Source organism: Rattus norvegicus, chromosome 8 (assembly GCF_021556685.1).
Source record: "Rattus norvegicus strain SHRSP/BbbUtx chromosome 8, alternate assembly SHRSP_T2T, whole genome shotgun sequence".
NCBI lineage: Eukaryota > Metazoa > Chordata > Mammalia > Rodentia > Muridae > Rattus > Rattus norvegicus.
This window is the reverse complement of record NC_141541.1, coordinates 28,417,715-28,430,905: the sequence shown is the minus strand read 5'-3', so window position 1 is coordinate 28,430,905 and position 13,191 is coordinate 28,417,715. Positions and strand designations below refer to the sequence as shown.

The window sequence follows — 13,191 nt, the reverse complement described above, 5'->3', positions numbered from 1 at the left end:
AAAAATGCTAAGAGGCTTCCTCTGTGATGAGCATCATCCTACATTAGGGTTGCCAGAGGGCTCTTTCTCCAAGCCAGCGTTGTCTGTCAGAGACATAGTGCTTTGAACTGTTTTCCCTTGCTTTGAACTGTTTAACTCGGTGTGGAAGTGCGTGTCACAGTCTATTTCTCCCTGCACCATTGGACCAAAAACTTCTTGAAGACAAGAACATGGACTCACAGCTGACAGAATATGACAAAATAATGTTTATGAGGAAAGTGGAGAAGGCACAAAGGCATTGAAATGCAGTGCATTTTATCAGGAAGTCCAGGCTTCAGAATCTCCAGAGGCCCTGGACAGGAAACTGGCCATACTTGATGCTCCTTCGTCTCCTGGATTCAGCTGAGCAGACTGTCTAGGATCAAGAATGGTAGACATGAGTTGTGAGAAAAATAATTCAAAGTCCTTTCACATCTTGGAGAGAGGAGTCCAGAACTCCAAAAGGCCATAAAACACAATGACACTAGCCTAGAAACCGTGTGTGGCAGGAATTTGTCCATAGAAAAGGGCACAAAGGCTTGGTTTCTGAAGAGGTTCTGAGCCCTCCACCAGGACCATAAGAGAAAGCAGAGCAAGATGTAGCCAGGGTCCATGTTCCCAGGAGATAAGGGGTGGTGTCAGCCTAGTTCTAAGAGCAGAAATCAGGGATGGCCTTGGAGAGTGTGTCCCTTCTCCACATGCTCTGTGTACCTCACTTTTGGATGCTAAAGCCATTTTTTAAACCTTCCTTCCTCACTGTGCCTTCACTAAAGCCATGATAGGTGGCCTCATTTTGACCAATAATTGAACCAAATATTATGAGCCTGTGCTTCAACGGTGCTGTAAGAATAATCAAAAAGGGGTCACTGGGGCATTCCTCTGTCTAGACAGAGGATTCACAGATCTGGGGAGCTTTTTAAAGAGTCTCTGACTCATAAAAGGTGAATGATGGCTGGTTTAGGGCCTCTAAATTCTCCCTTCCCCTATGGATCTGTCCAGGATTCACTTTTAGAAGAAAGAGTCTTTGGAATCTACTCCTGGAGTTGAAGTGTTCACAAAAGAGATTTCCCTTCTGTCATAGACCTGCAGCCTTAGACTCTGGTTCCTCAGAGGGTACTCTCTGAAGTGACTGAAGATTCAAAGCTGTCACCAGAGGATGCTGTGTTTCTGAAGAGATGGATGCCTAAAAATTCTAAAGGAGACTAAATAATTCACTAACCAGAGAGAGCCCCTGAGGTGCAGAGAATATCTGACCTAGCAGAGTTTCCTTCCCATCCTAACCACAGTAGCCTGAGGAGAGTCCGGATAATAGACTGAGGATCATTAGGAGACAAGGGCTACGCACTCTCTCTGGATCAGGTTTTGATCTTAACAGCGGACAGAAACAACTTGCCTTATTTTTATCTTTAAACCATCTGGAGACTAGTTTTTTAGTCGCTGTTGAGAATAGGTAAGGAGTTTGTCTTTTTTGACCAAAGGAACTCACATCCCAGAACAAAGGACTGCCATATAGATTCTGCTGTTCAGCAAGAGAGAGTTTACAGAGAGCTGTTTGAGGTCCAGGGGTTAATTAAACACTAAGAGTTCTCTGCGAGTAACAGTGATTTATTTTCTGTGGGGCTTCGATCTATTCTAGCTTGTAGTAAATTGCATGTGTTGCAGAAACACGCAGGAGCCCAAGAGAAGCAAAAGCAGAGGCAGGCTACATGCTAGCAGGGCTTTTTTCACCCATGAGACTGCCTTTGAAACAAGGCAGTGTTGTTTCTCTATCCTCCCAGCCCCTGCCAAAATGACATTGTAACCATAGAAGGCTGTTGCCTAATGGAGAAAGAGAGTGAAGGTGAAATCAGAGGTTGCTGACTGTGAACTAAAAGAGAAAGCATCTCAGGAGTCTGCCCAGCAGCCATCCCCTCCTCTCCATTATCAGACAGCCATGGGATTTGGAGATGTAAAGAAAGAAAGAAAGTCCCCATCAGTTTTCAGAACGATCACAAAGCACAAAACAAACAAACAAAAAAACTAACCAAAAACCCCCGGAAAGATACCAACTGTGAAATCCTGGGCATTTGTTTGCCTTTGCCATTCCTCCTTCACTGCTCATGAAGCTGAAATAGGAGGCTGAAGTCAGAATCACTAGGACACAATCCCACATCAGTGCAGCCAGTAGGAGCTCCTTAGGTGTGGATGGCATCCTGTGCCCTAAGCAACAACTTCTGCCATGTCTTTTCTCCCCAGAAACATCTCCGTGACTGTGGTCCGTTCTCTGACTTATCTCTGACTAGAGGTGGCTCCTGGCTCAGGCATGCACTGCCTTCTGCTCTGTGCGGGGGACGCTTTAATTTCTCTGTCTTCTCAGAGTTCTGCTTCCTGTTGAAGAAACAAGTCACCACGCGCCCTCTGCTGCTCCGTTGAGCTCCATTACCCATCCCCCTTCTGCAGCTAGAGAGGATGACCAGACCTCAGCCATGACTGTTGCTTGTGGAAAGATGGTTATACCATGTGTTTATGGATTCATGAAGTTGAGTGCACAACCCGACTTGATGCTTTTAAGCCAAGGAACAGAGCCAATGTCTTATCCTTTCTGAGCCTAGTTACCTCATGCTTAATATATGGTTGATGACTCGCTATGTAATTTGTAATGACAGAAAGAAGTAAACTCCAGGGCTGATGGCAGATCTTTCCCTGTACCAGTTCTTCAGAGGGTAAGAAGACAGCAAATGCTTTCTTTGCATTCCGGGCAGGAGCTTCTCTGCTGCATTCTTTTTGTTTGATCTTCCAGTACAAAAACAGAGATCATATGTGTTCTCTGCAGTCACTGTTTGGTGGACAGCTAGGACACCAGTCGTCTCTGCCCTCCTCCTTAGTGAAACTTGTGCTTTTCATCCAGGGACAATGCAATGCTTGAGTTTCATTTCCTGTTCCTGCAATAAAAATCCCTGACAAAAGCAACTTAAAGAGGAAAGGGCTTATGTTGGCTTAGACTTCCAGGAGACACAGTCCATCATGATGGGAAAAGCACAGTGGCAGAAGAATGAAGCCAGTTGACTGCATCACTCTGCACCAGGTCTGAAAGCAGAAAAAGAACAGGAAGTGAGGTCAAGCTCTAAAACCTCAAAGCCCATACTCAGTGACATACTTCCTCCAATAAGTCTCCACCTCCTACAGGTTTCCCAAGCTCCAAAGTAGACCCAGAAGCTGGTCATCAAGGGTTCGAAACATGAGGGATGAGGGCCATTTCATATTCAAATCATATCAGCTATATAGGGGAATTTGAGGAGGCCCCACCTCAGTTGCACAAAATAAGCTAAAATAAGCTGTGAATCCACTGGCATCCAGAAGATTAAGTTTTGTAAAAGATGCCAAAAGAGTATAGAATTCAGATCAGCAAAGGCAATCACGTGAAAGTATCCCTTGAAATGGGCTTTGAAAGTATCCTTCGGAATGGATGCGAAATTACTATCACTGAGAAGTGGATGGGAAGGCAGCCCAGCCAGGAGATAAGTCAAGAATGTCAGAGGTGAAAAGTGCAAATCCATTTTCCAGGATCAAGAACTGATTTTATCTCATCCAAATGGAGATGAGAAGGCTGGGCTTTTGTCCTTTAGATGTTCCATTCTATGTAACTGAAGGTCAGGAAATGGCCGTTCTGGGAAAATGAAAGACAGTTGGACAGAGGTTGGAAAGTCAACTTTGTGACCTAGAACCATATGAACTTGCTGGATTTTCTATGAAGACCGCTGTATCCTAGTAAATAGACCATTTATGTTCATACAATCAACTCTCTCTCTCTCTCTCTCTCTCTCTCTCTCTCTCTCTCTCTCTCTCTCTCTCTCTCTGTGTGTGTGTGTGTGTGTGTGTGTGTGTGTGTAGACTATTTATAATATAGTATATATTATATACATGCAAATAGTATATATCATATCATTTTTGCACATAGGATAAAGATAGAGCAGAAACTGAGGGACCAGCCAACCAATGTCTGACCCTACTTGACACCCATCCTTGGAAGATACCCAACCCCTGACACTATTGATGATACTCTGCCATGCTTGCAAACAGTTTTAAATAGGTTCTTATATATTTGTCTTTCATGTGTAAGGTTAGAGAAAACTGTAAATTTTTTGATTTCTATGTCAACTATGATCATAAAATAAACACAATTTTCAGTAGGAAAGAGAACTAAAAAGTTATAAACTCTGTTCTCAGTTTTCATTAATTTTCTAGTATTAAGTGATATAGTCTTGTCAGAGGAGGCCCAATTTTAGAATAAACAGAGCACTGGAGACAAAACCAAAGGGATACATCTTTCTTTTTTAACACTTAGGACAGTGGTATCAAGAAAAATACAGAAATGGAAATAACACTGTTGAAGACAAAATACTGAAATGAAATTAATGTCCCGATAGTATAAAAATTACTTTGGTCTTGTAAATCAAGAATGAAGAGTTAAATAAGAGTTTACCTATAGCGTAAAGATCATACACTAAGATTGCTTTAGCTGCATTTTCCAAGTAGATCTACAGAACCTTTAAAATTTGAATTTAGCAATTCTCAGAGATCCCTTCTCCTCCAAAGTAACAAATCATGGTCAGGTTTTTTGACCTCTCTTGTTATTTCTTCACCCTCATCCTTACATCTACCCACAGTCGGGTCATTTCTGTCTCCTTGGAGACAGAGTAGAGGTCTGTGAACTGACATCAAGCTGCCAGTATCCTTGCCCCATCTCCGGCAATCCACCTGCACATTGCTTTCCCTACAGCTTGAAACATTGCTTCTTACAAGAGTCATTTTGCAGAGTGTTATTCAATGTTTATGTAGAAATAATATCAGTGAGTTAGAGACAAGATAAAACAGAGTCATACCCACCTCCTTGCAGATTCTGATAAAGAATTTAGCATCATTCCAAAAAGAAAGAAAGCCACTAGAGGTCTTCAGCAAGGCAATGACAAGATCTCTTAAGTAGGTCATAGTTTATATTTGGCAGAGAAGTAAGTGGAGCGAAACAGAGTAGAAACAGCAGACCAGCTTGGCCACAGTGGAGTCACATGCTGGTGTTGCATGCACACATGCATAATAATTCTGCATCAAATTAGTTGCTTTCTGTGTCACTGTGGCAAAACAACTACCCAAAACAATTTAAAAGAGAGAAATTTATGTTAGTTCATGTGTTCAGAGCAATTTCAGTCTATCACAGGGAAGATGGTACAATTGTTCCACCCATTTTACTGGGGGTATGAGGTAGATTCTTGTTTACATGTCACACCAAAGGAACCAGAAAACAGAGATTGAATAAAGTCAAAGTATAACCTACAAAGTCTTTGTCCCAGTAACAAACATCCATCATCAAAACCCTGCCTCCCAAATTCTTAGATACCTTCAAAAACATTCTACAGTCTAAGAAAACAAACATACTAAATATGGGATTATGGGGGAACTTCCAGATTAAACTCATAACATATATGTGAAAAACTTGATGGTACTATGTTTTAAAAAATGAAAATTTAAAAAAGCCATGCCCAGCCCCCCTCCCATCTCTCTCTCTCTCTCTCTCTCTCTCTCTCTCTCTCTCTCTCTCTCTCTCTCTCTCTCCCTCTCTTTGCCTGCTTCCTGTGAAACACAATGTAAAGCTCTCAGATTCTACTCTAGGAGAAAGCTTGTCTGGTTCACACCATATTAATAATGGACTAACCCTCTGGAACTATAAGCAAGCCTCCAATTAAATGCTTCCTTTTAAAAGAAGAGTTTCCTTGGTGATGGCACCTCTTCGCAGCAGTAGAACAGTTAACTAAGGCATAGGTTGTAGCCTGCTTGGGAAAAATAAGGCATTGATGGTCTTACCAATATGTGAATCCTATGAAATACAATACTGTCTTTCTTGACATAATGTTCCCACTGATGTGAATATTATGGGAGTAACTAATTTATATCAAATTCAATTTGAGGCCTTCTCCATAAAAGAGAATGTATGTCTCACTAAAAACAAATGGCTAAGGAGGTTGTCTTAGTTAGGGTTATACTGCTGTGAACAGACACCATGACAAAGCCAAGTCTTATAAGGGACATAGAATTGGGGCCTTAGGGTTTCAGAGTTTCAGTCCATTGTCATCAAGGCAGGAACATGGCAGGTTTCAGGCTGGCATGGTGCAGGCAGAACTATGAGTATTCCATATTTTTCTGAAGGCTGATAGCAGAATACTGATTTCCAGGCAACTAGGATGAGGGTTTTAAGCCCATGCCCACAATGACACACTTACTCCAACAGGGACACACTTCCTAATAGTGCCATTCCCTCCCCAGCCCAAGCATATGAAACCATCACATTCTGCTCCCTGGCCCCCATAGGCTTGTTCAAACACATTAGTCTGTGGGGGCCATATTTACCCATAGCATAATAAAAATACATTTAGTCCAACTTCCAAAGTCCCCTTGGTCTATAACAGTCTCAACAATATTAAAAGTCCAGAGTTCAAGGTCTTTTATGAGATTCAAACAATTACTTAGCTATAATCCTCAAAGCAAGACAAGAAACCAGCTGCATAAATTCCAAAATCTGCGTCTGACGTCAAAGAGATCTCCAACTCTTATTTCATCTTTCTTGCATGCAACAAAGTTCTTTCTCCCTATTAGCAGCTTTCCTCAACAGATAGCCCTCAGCTCTGGTATCTCATATATTTTGGGCTATCCTAGGCAACTTCAATATTACAGTTTCTTATTTCAATGTCTGGGATCCACACATCATCTTTTGGGCTCCTCTCAAGGGCTGGCGTCACTTCTCCAGCTCTGCCCTCTGTAGCACTCTAAGCTCAGGTTGAGCCACTCCACTACCACTGTTGTTCTAGTTGTCATCCCATAGAACTGACATCTCCAATACACTGGGGTCTTCCACTGCAACTAGGCTTCACCAATAGCCTCCTTTGGGCTCTCTTCATGGTGCCAAGCCTCAAAGCCTTTGCATGACCTCTTCAGTCCTGGGCAGTCAACTACAACTGAGCCTGCACCTTCACCAATGGCCTTACTTGGTTTCTCACTGTACCGTGCCTGAGCTACCTTTCATGACCCCTTCATGCCTTCAAAGCCAGGACCACCTGGGTGACTCTTATACATTACGAAGTACAGCTGCAGCATGAGGTACAACCTTAGCTTTCTCTGGAGTACAGCATCTTTGTGATCTCAGAAAAAAACTTCCCAGAAGGTTTCACCTCAGTGATGCTGGTCTCTTCTTAATCACCACTAATTTCTTAGCTCCAGGTAACCAGCATCAATTGTCTCAGTATTATGTTCTGTTTTCACTCAAAGACCAGGGCCACATGGTAAAAGGTGACAAATTCTGCTGCTTGCAGAAGCTGAAACCATAGCCCCTTATTCTATTACATCATCATTAGTTTTCTGTTTTCCAATTCCTTCAAGGCCTAAGCTTGGCTTTCCTGGATCTTGCTCTGTAAACTGACCTTGAACTCGGCGATCTGCATGCCTGTCTCCTGGGATTAAAGGTGTGTACCACCATGCCTACACCTAAACTTAGCTTGGTAGAACCTTGCCCCAAAATCTCACTCCCTTAATCTCTTATCTCATAGAACACAGGATTACGATCCATTTCACTTCCTGGTGCCCATTTAATACTGGAACCACATATTTTATATTTTTCCTTTCTAAGCTTGCTATGCTTGTTGAAAATTCTCTTCATGAGACTTCAACAGAGAACAAAGTCTCTGCTGGGTTCTTTTGAGACTTCCTTTGTCAATGCAATTAACATAAATCTCTTCACCTTAGCCTCAGGTAAACTCTTCAGACAAGGGCAAAAAGGAGCCACATTTTTTTTTTAATCAAAATACCACAAAACAGTCTCTATGCCACATACTGAAATTATTCTCCTCTGAAACCTCTTGGGCCAGGTCTGCACAAATCAGAGCACTCTCAGCAACAAAGCCCTCCACATTCCTACCAGGATGTCCCATGAAGCTCCACATAAAGCGTTCTACCACTTTCCAAATCCAAAGTCCCAAAATCGACATTCTTTGAAACAAAAGCATGATCAGGCCTATCACAGCAATACCCAATCCCTGGTACCAACTTCTGTCTTAGTTAGGCTTTTACTGCTGTGAGCAGACACCAGGACCAAGGCAACTCTTATCAAGGACAACATTCAATTAGGGCTTCCTTACAATTTCAAAGGTTCAGACCATTGTCATCAAGGCAGGAACATGGTAGCATTCAGACAGACATGGTGCAAGAGGAGTTGAGAGTTCTACACCTTTATCTGAATAAAGGATATTAGTGGAAGACTGAGTTCCAGGCAGCTAGGGTGAAGGTCTTAAGCCCATGCCCACAGTGACACACCTACTCCAACAAGGCCACACCTCCTAATAGTGTCATTCCCTGGTTCAAGTATATACAAACCATCCCAGAAGTTATAAAGCCTATGTGTAACCCAACTACTGTTGTTTAGATAAATTGACATTGCCACAAATTGCAATCTAAATATTTATGTTTATATCTATAGACAAACTTTTTTCTCTGCCTTAATCAAAGAAGCTTCATTTTCCAATGAACTTTGGTTCATACAGAAAGTCAGGGCTCTTCAACATGTGTAGAAGAAATGACAGTTAAGTGCTTAAGCCTAAATAGGGCATTTATACATTCCCTTTTGAGAATCCAGATATATTATGAAAAGAACACAAGAGCAGAAATGTGAAGCAATGTGAAATGTTATGTTTAGCACATGACTTGACCATTAAAGACATAATCTCAAAACAATTGAGGTTGCTTGCATTACGCCTGCCCAAGACTGAGCCTGTCAACAGTGAATCATGGATGGGAGAGGGGCTCTTAGAGTCCCAATTCTCCCTGCTGTATTATTAGCAAGTGATAGATTTTAGAGAGAGGGATAGTCATTCCCTTTAGTTGTGCCTACAGTCAGCCTACCAGGCTCCAACAGATAGTTCCAAATCTGTGGTCACACAGTTCTTTACAGTTCCAAATTTGTGATTACACACACAGTTCTTAATAGTTCCAAATCTGTGATCTCACACACAAATTTCTTGAGAGTTCCAAATTTGTGGACATGAAGCTAGTTCTTGCCAAAATCAGGGCCAAATCTTGCCAAAATGAATCAAGGACTCATAAAACCAAAACCAAAAAAAGTACCTGAAGGGAGGAGGTGGGATCACAGCAGGAGGAGGGGAATAAAACAGGATGTGAGTTAGAGTAAACAGAATTAAATAGATACATGCATTAAATTATCAAACAACAAATATAATAAAACTATACATATACGTGATATACACATGTACTTATACTTGTAATTATATGAGTGAGCGCCTGCTTACTTTCATCAAATGACCTTAGCGCTTTGTCTTTACATGACTGTTCCTGCAAAAGTTAGGTTTTCTTCTCATATATTCTAAAAGTTATTTTGTTATGCACATTCTATTGAATGGATATCCCTTACTTTACTAAAACAATTTCATATTACAGCCATTCTCTACATTTTATTGTCGAAGATAATTTCCAAAATCTCTAGCCACAAGATTGCTGGACATGGCTCCAATTCTTTCTTTAAATTTTTTGTTTGTTTTTCTTTGTTTGAAGAAGCAGAACTGCTATAAAGTTATACATCCTTTTTGTGTTACGATGTGAAACATGATTCTCTTTCCACAGCACTTGTTTGAAATTACACCTACATCAAAAATAACAGTTTTTACCACACTGCTGTTACAGAATAAACTTCTGAAGGTAATAACCAAGATGTAGTCATTTTAGTTAAAATTTATTTGATAATTAGCGAATCTAAATCAGCTGGTTCTCCATATTTGCGAATTCTGAATCAGTGGTGCCAACTAATAGTGGATAAGAAATAATAGAATTGTATTAAATATGGTTTTTTTCATTACTATCTAAATAATTAAGCGACTGCTTGTATAGATTTGTATTTTACTGAGTATTTATGATGAGTAATCTAATGATTATTTAAAATATTTAGGAACAAAACACACACACACACACACACACACACACACACAAATAGATTTTATTTTGTTACTCCTGGGTATGATGCCTGTCCTGGACTGTGATTGATATACAAATGAGACTTCACTGGAGAGAAGTTATTTGTTTGTTCACTTGTTCGCTTTTGCCAGCAGATATCAGTTGCAGGTAGCTTCTTGGTAAAGGCAGGATCCTATGTCCACTTTCCCCTTATAGGCTAGTACCTCTTCTGGCTTGAACCTGCACAGGCGTTGGGCATGCTGCCACGGTCCCTGAGAGGTCATAAGCTCATGCGTTCTGTTGTGTCTGGAAGACAGTTCCCTTGGAGTCTTCCATCACCTCTGGCTTTTACAATCTTTCCATCCCTACTTCTGCCCAGAAAATCTGATCCTTGTTTCATTGAACATTTTTTGTTTGTTTTATTGGCTTTTGTTTCTTTGTTTTCTGTCATTTCTTTTTTTGAAGGTGAGAAAAACTTTACAGGCGGGTAGGTAAAAGGTAGGGAGAATCTGGAAGGAGATGGAAGAGAAAATGATCCAAATCTATTAAATTTTAACTTAAACATAAAAACAAAATATAAAGAAACATTGCCTTTAATAATTAGCAAAGCTTATGTAGCTGGCTTTCTGTATTTGTGGGTTTCCCGTTGATGGGGTGAACTAACAGTCTATCAACTAAGACGCTACGTCAATTTGTATGAACTGGTTTGGCATCTGAGGATCTTGGCATCGACAGAGTCATGAGGTCTACTTTACCTCTAAACTAGGGCACAGGGTTGAGGATATAATGGTTACCTCTATTCTAGACTTCCCAAGATCATAAATTCTCTTGTTTGAGTCACTTCTCAGATCTGTATATGATCTCACTTGCTGCTGTCTACCACACGAGGCAACACTGTAAGGGGTGATGATAAACGTGAAAGCTCTGGAAGTTGGTTCGCTGTGTCATGGGCTTATAAAGCGTAGTGTTTAACAAGTGGTTCTGGAACATGGGCGAGTCTCATGCTGTTCTCACTTTAAATTAACGATCAGAGTTTGTGGTGCTCCAGTGAAAGAAGGAAACACACACTGGTAGGCAAGCTGTCTCAGTGAGAAAGCTGTGTCTCCAAGTGTCATGCTCCAGAAAATGTATACTTCACAGAGTTACCAAGAGCCACATAAGTCTGCCCTGGAGCTGCACATATAAATCCTCCATTATATAGATGTATATAGATTATGATTTTGCTATACAGATGTCAGATAGAGATTCCTGAAGGAAGACATCATGCTCATTTTCTGTTTCAGGTATCTAAAATGTGAGAATTTAAGAGGCCTTTGGGTTAGTGGGTGTAAAAGTTGAGAAACTGTTGGTAAAATGAGTGAATGAAGCTTTGATTTTTATTTCCAAAGTGTAGTCTTCAGCTTTCATTAATTCCACAGGTGAGTGTGGTTTTCATTTGTATTCTGCACAGCATAGATGGAAGCCGAGATGGTCATGGTAGCCTGCCTTTCTCTTCTAATGAATGTGAAAGAAGTGAAATCCCTCTTAGAGTCTTACTGGAAATGAAACATCTGAAGTTGCATCCTTGTATTTCTTCATGCAATAAGGAGTCAGAGGTCCTGAGTTCCTGTTACCATGGTGAGTTTAGAAGTGATGTCCGATCTTTGGTATTTATACCTTATGCCCTTACACTAATACACTCTCTCCCCAAGAACAAAATTTAAAGAATATTACACATCAAGCCACGTTGTCAGAAACTTGCTGTGCTGGGATTATGTGAACTGTTCAGTCACGGGGGGAAGTGCAATAAAGTCTCAGAAGAATGGAGCCTTTCAGCAAGGATAAAAAAGAGACCCTTGTCATGGGGTTCCTTTTATGTCCTGAATTCTTTATTTCTATACCACACATTTTACTGAGGTTAATTCAATTCTCATAACAATCATTTGGCTGGATTTTTTTTTAGCCTTTTAAAATATTAAGTCTACACTTGTAGCACAGAGAATCTTGAAACTCACTCTATACTCACTCTACTCATGGCAATCATTCTGCCTCAGCCTCTCAAGTGCTGAAATTACAGACATGAATCACCACACCTAACTACATGTAAACTCCTCTTTACCATGCAACTTATTTTATTTTAATAGATAAATGCATACATAGAAATATAATGATTATTATTAACAGTTATTTCTTTTTCACTTTTTGTTCTTCTTATTCTTTGTAGGCTTATATTTTTCAAAGCCTATTTTAATAAGTGTACTTAAATGCTTTAACCTCCCTTATAGACCACACCCACCAGGTAATGGAAAGGAAAGCATTACAGGGTAAAGGAGGAAATAGACCTGATTAGAAATAGTTCTTCGGGATGAATCCAGTCTGCATTGTCAGGATATCAGCAGCTCAGCTCACATGAGTCAGCAGTGGTAGCTTGGTCCACTCACATCCCATTCTCGAATCAGAAACAACAGTATGATTCAGAAGAAACCGCAAGGCTCTGCCAATCAGCCTGAGTCATCAGAACTGGCCAAGAAGCTGCTGGAATACCACCGGAAGTTCTTTGATGTGTTTCTTTCTATGAAGTCACAACAAACAATGACCAGTGAAGAAGGTAAGGCAAAGCAGTGCCACCCAGCATCGCCCACTGACTACTGGGTTGTATTTGCACCTCTTTCAAACATCATGTGTTCTCTCTAGTGTCTGCTCTACCAAAACATCGAGTACCCCTTTTCCAGGCAGCTTTCAGAAAAACATTACGTGTCTGTTCTCAGCAAAACACCTCCCACATGTCTGCTTTAATAAAAACATCCTCTTATAAGAGTTTCCAGAAAAACATCACACGAGACAATCGAATCTCCAAAGAAACCAGAAATTTTTGCTTCTATTATTCTCTCATAGTTTCTCTTCCCTTCCCTCTCTCAGCCTCTCCCCACTCCCCTCAGAAAAGAGCAGGCCTCCCAAGGACATCAACCAAATATGGCATAGCAAGCTACAATAATGCTGGACAAGGTAACCTACAAATAGGCAAAAGTGTCAGGAACAACCCCCTCCTCTCCCACTGTTAGGATTCCACAAGAACACCAAAGTACTACATAACATATGTAGAGGACCTAGGTCAGACCCCTACAGGTTCCTCCATCTCTCAAGTGTCCATGATCCTGTGGGCCACGTTCCCATGTTATGTCCCTTCTGGTTTCTGGTGGTTCATCTGAT

At 40.9% G+C, this 13,191-nt stretch overlaps 1 long non-coding RNA gene across 2 annotated transcripts; it reads right to left on the bottom strand.

Annotated features, from left to right (window-relative positions):
- Positions 1–222: 222 nt before the first annotated feature.
- LOC102556684 (uncharacterized) lies at positions 223–12,928 on the bottom strand. 2 transcript variants are annotated; one of them, XR_015627079.1, is made up of 3 exons: positions 12,324–12,928; positions 2,043–3,084; positions 223–394 (listed from the first exon to the last, which is right to left on the bottom strand). It is a non-coding gene; the product is annotated as an uncharacterized LOC102556684 (long non-coding RNA). The 2 variants fall into 2 exon arrangements; XR_015627080.1 differs by lacking the exon at positions 12,324–12,928 and adding an exon at positions 4,885–5,140.
- Positions 12,929–13,191: the final 263 nt, after the last annotated feature.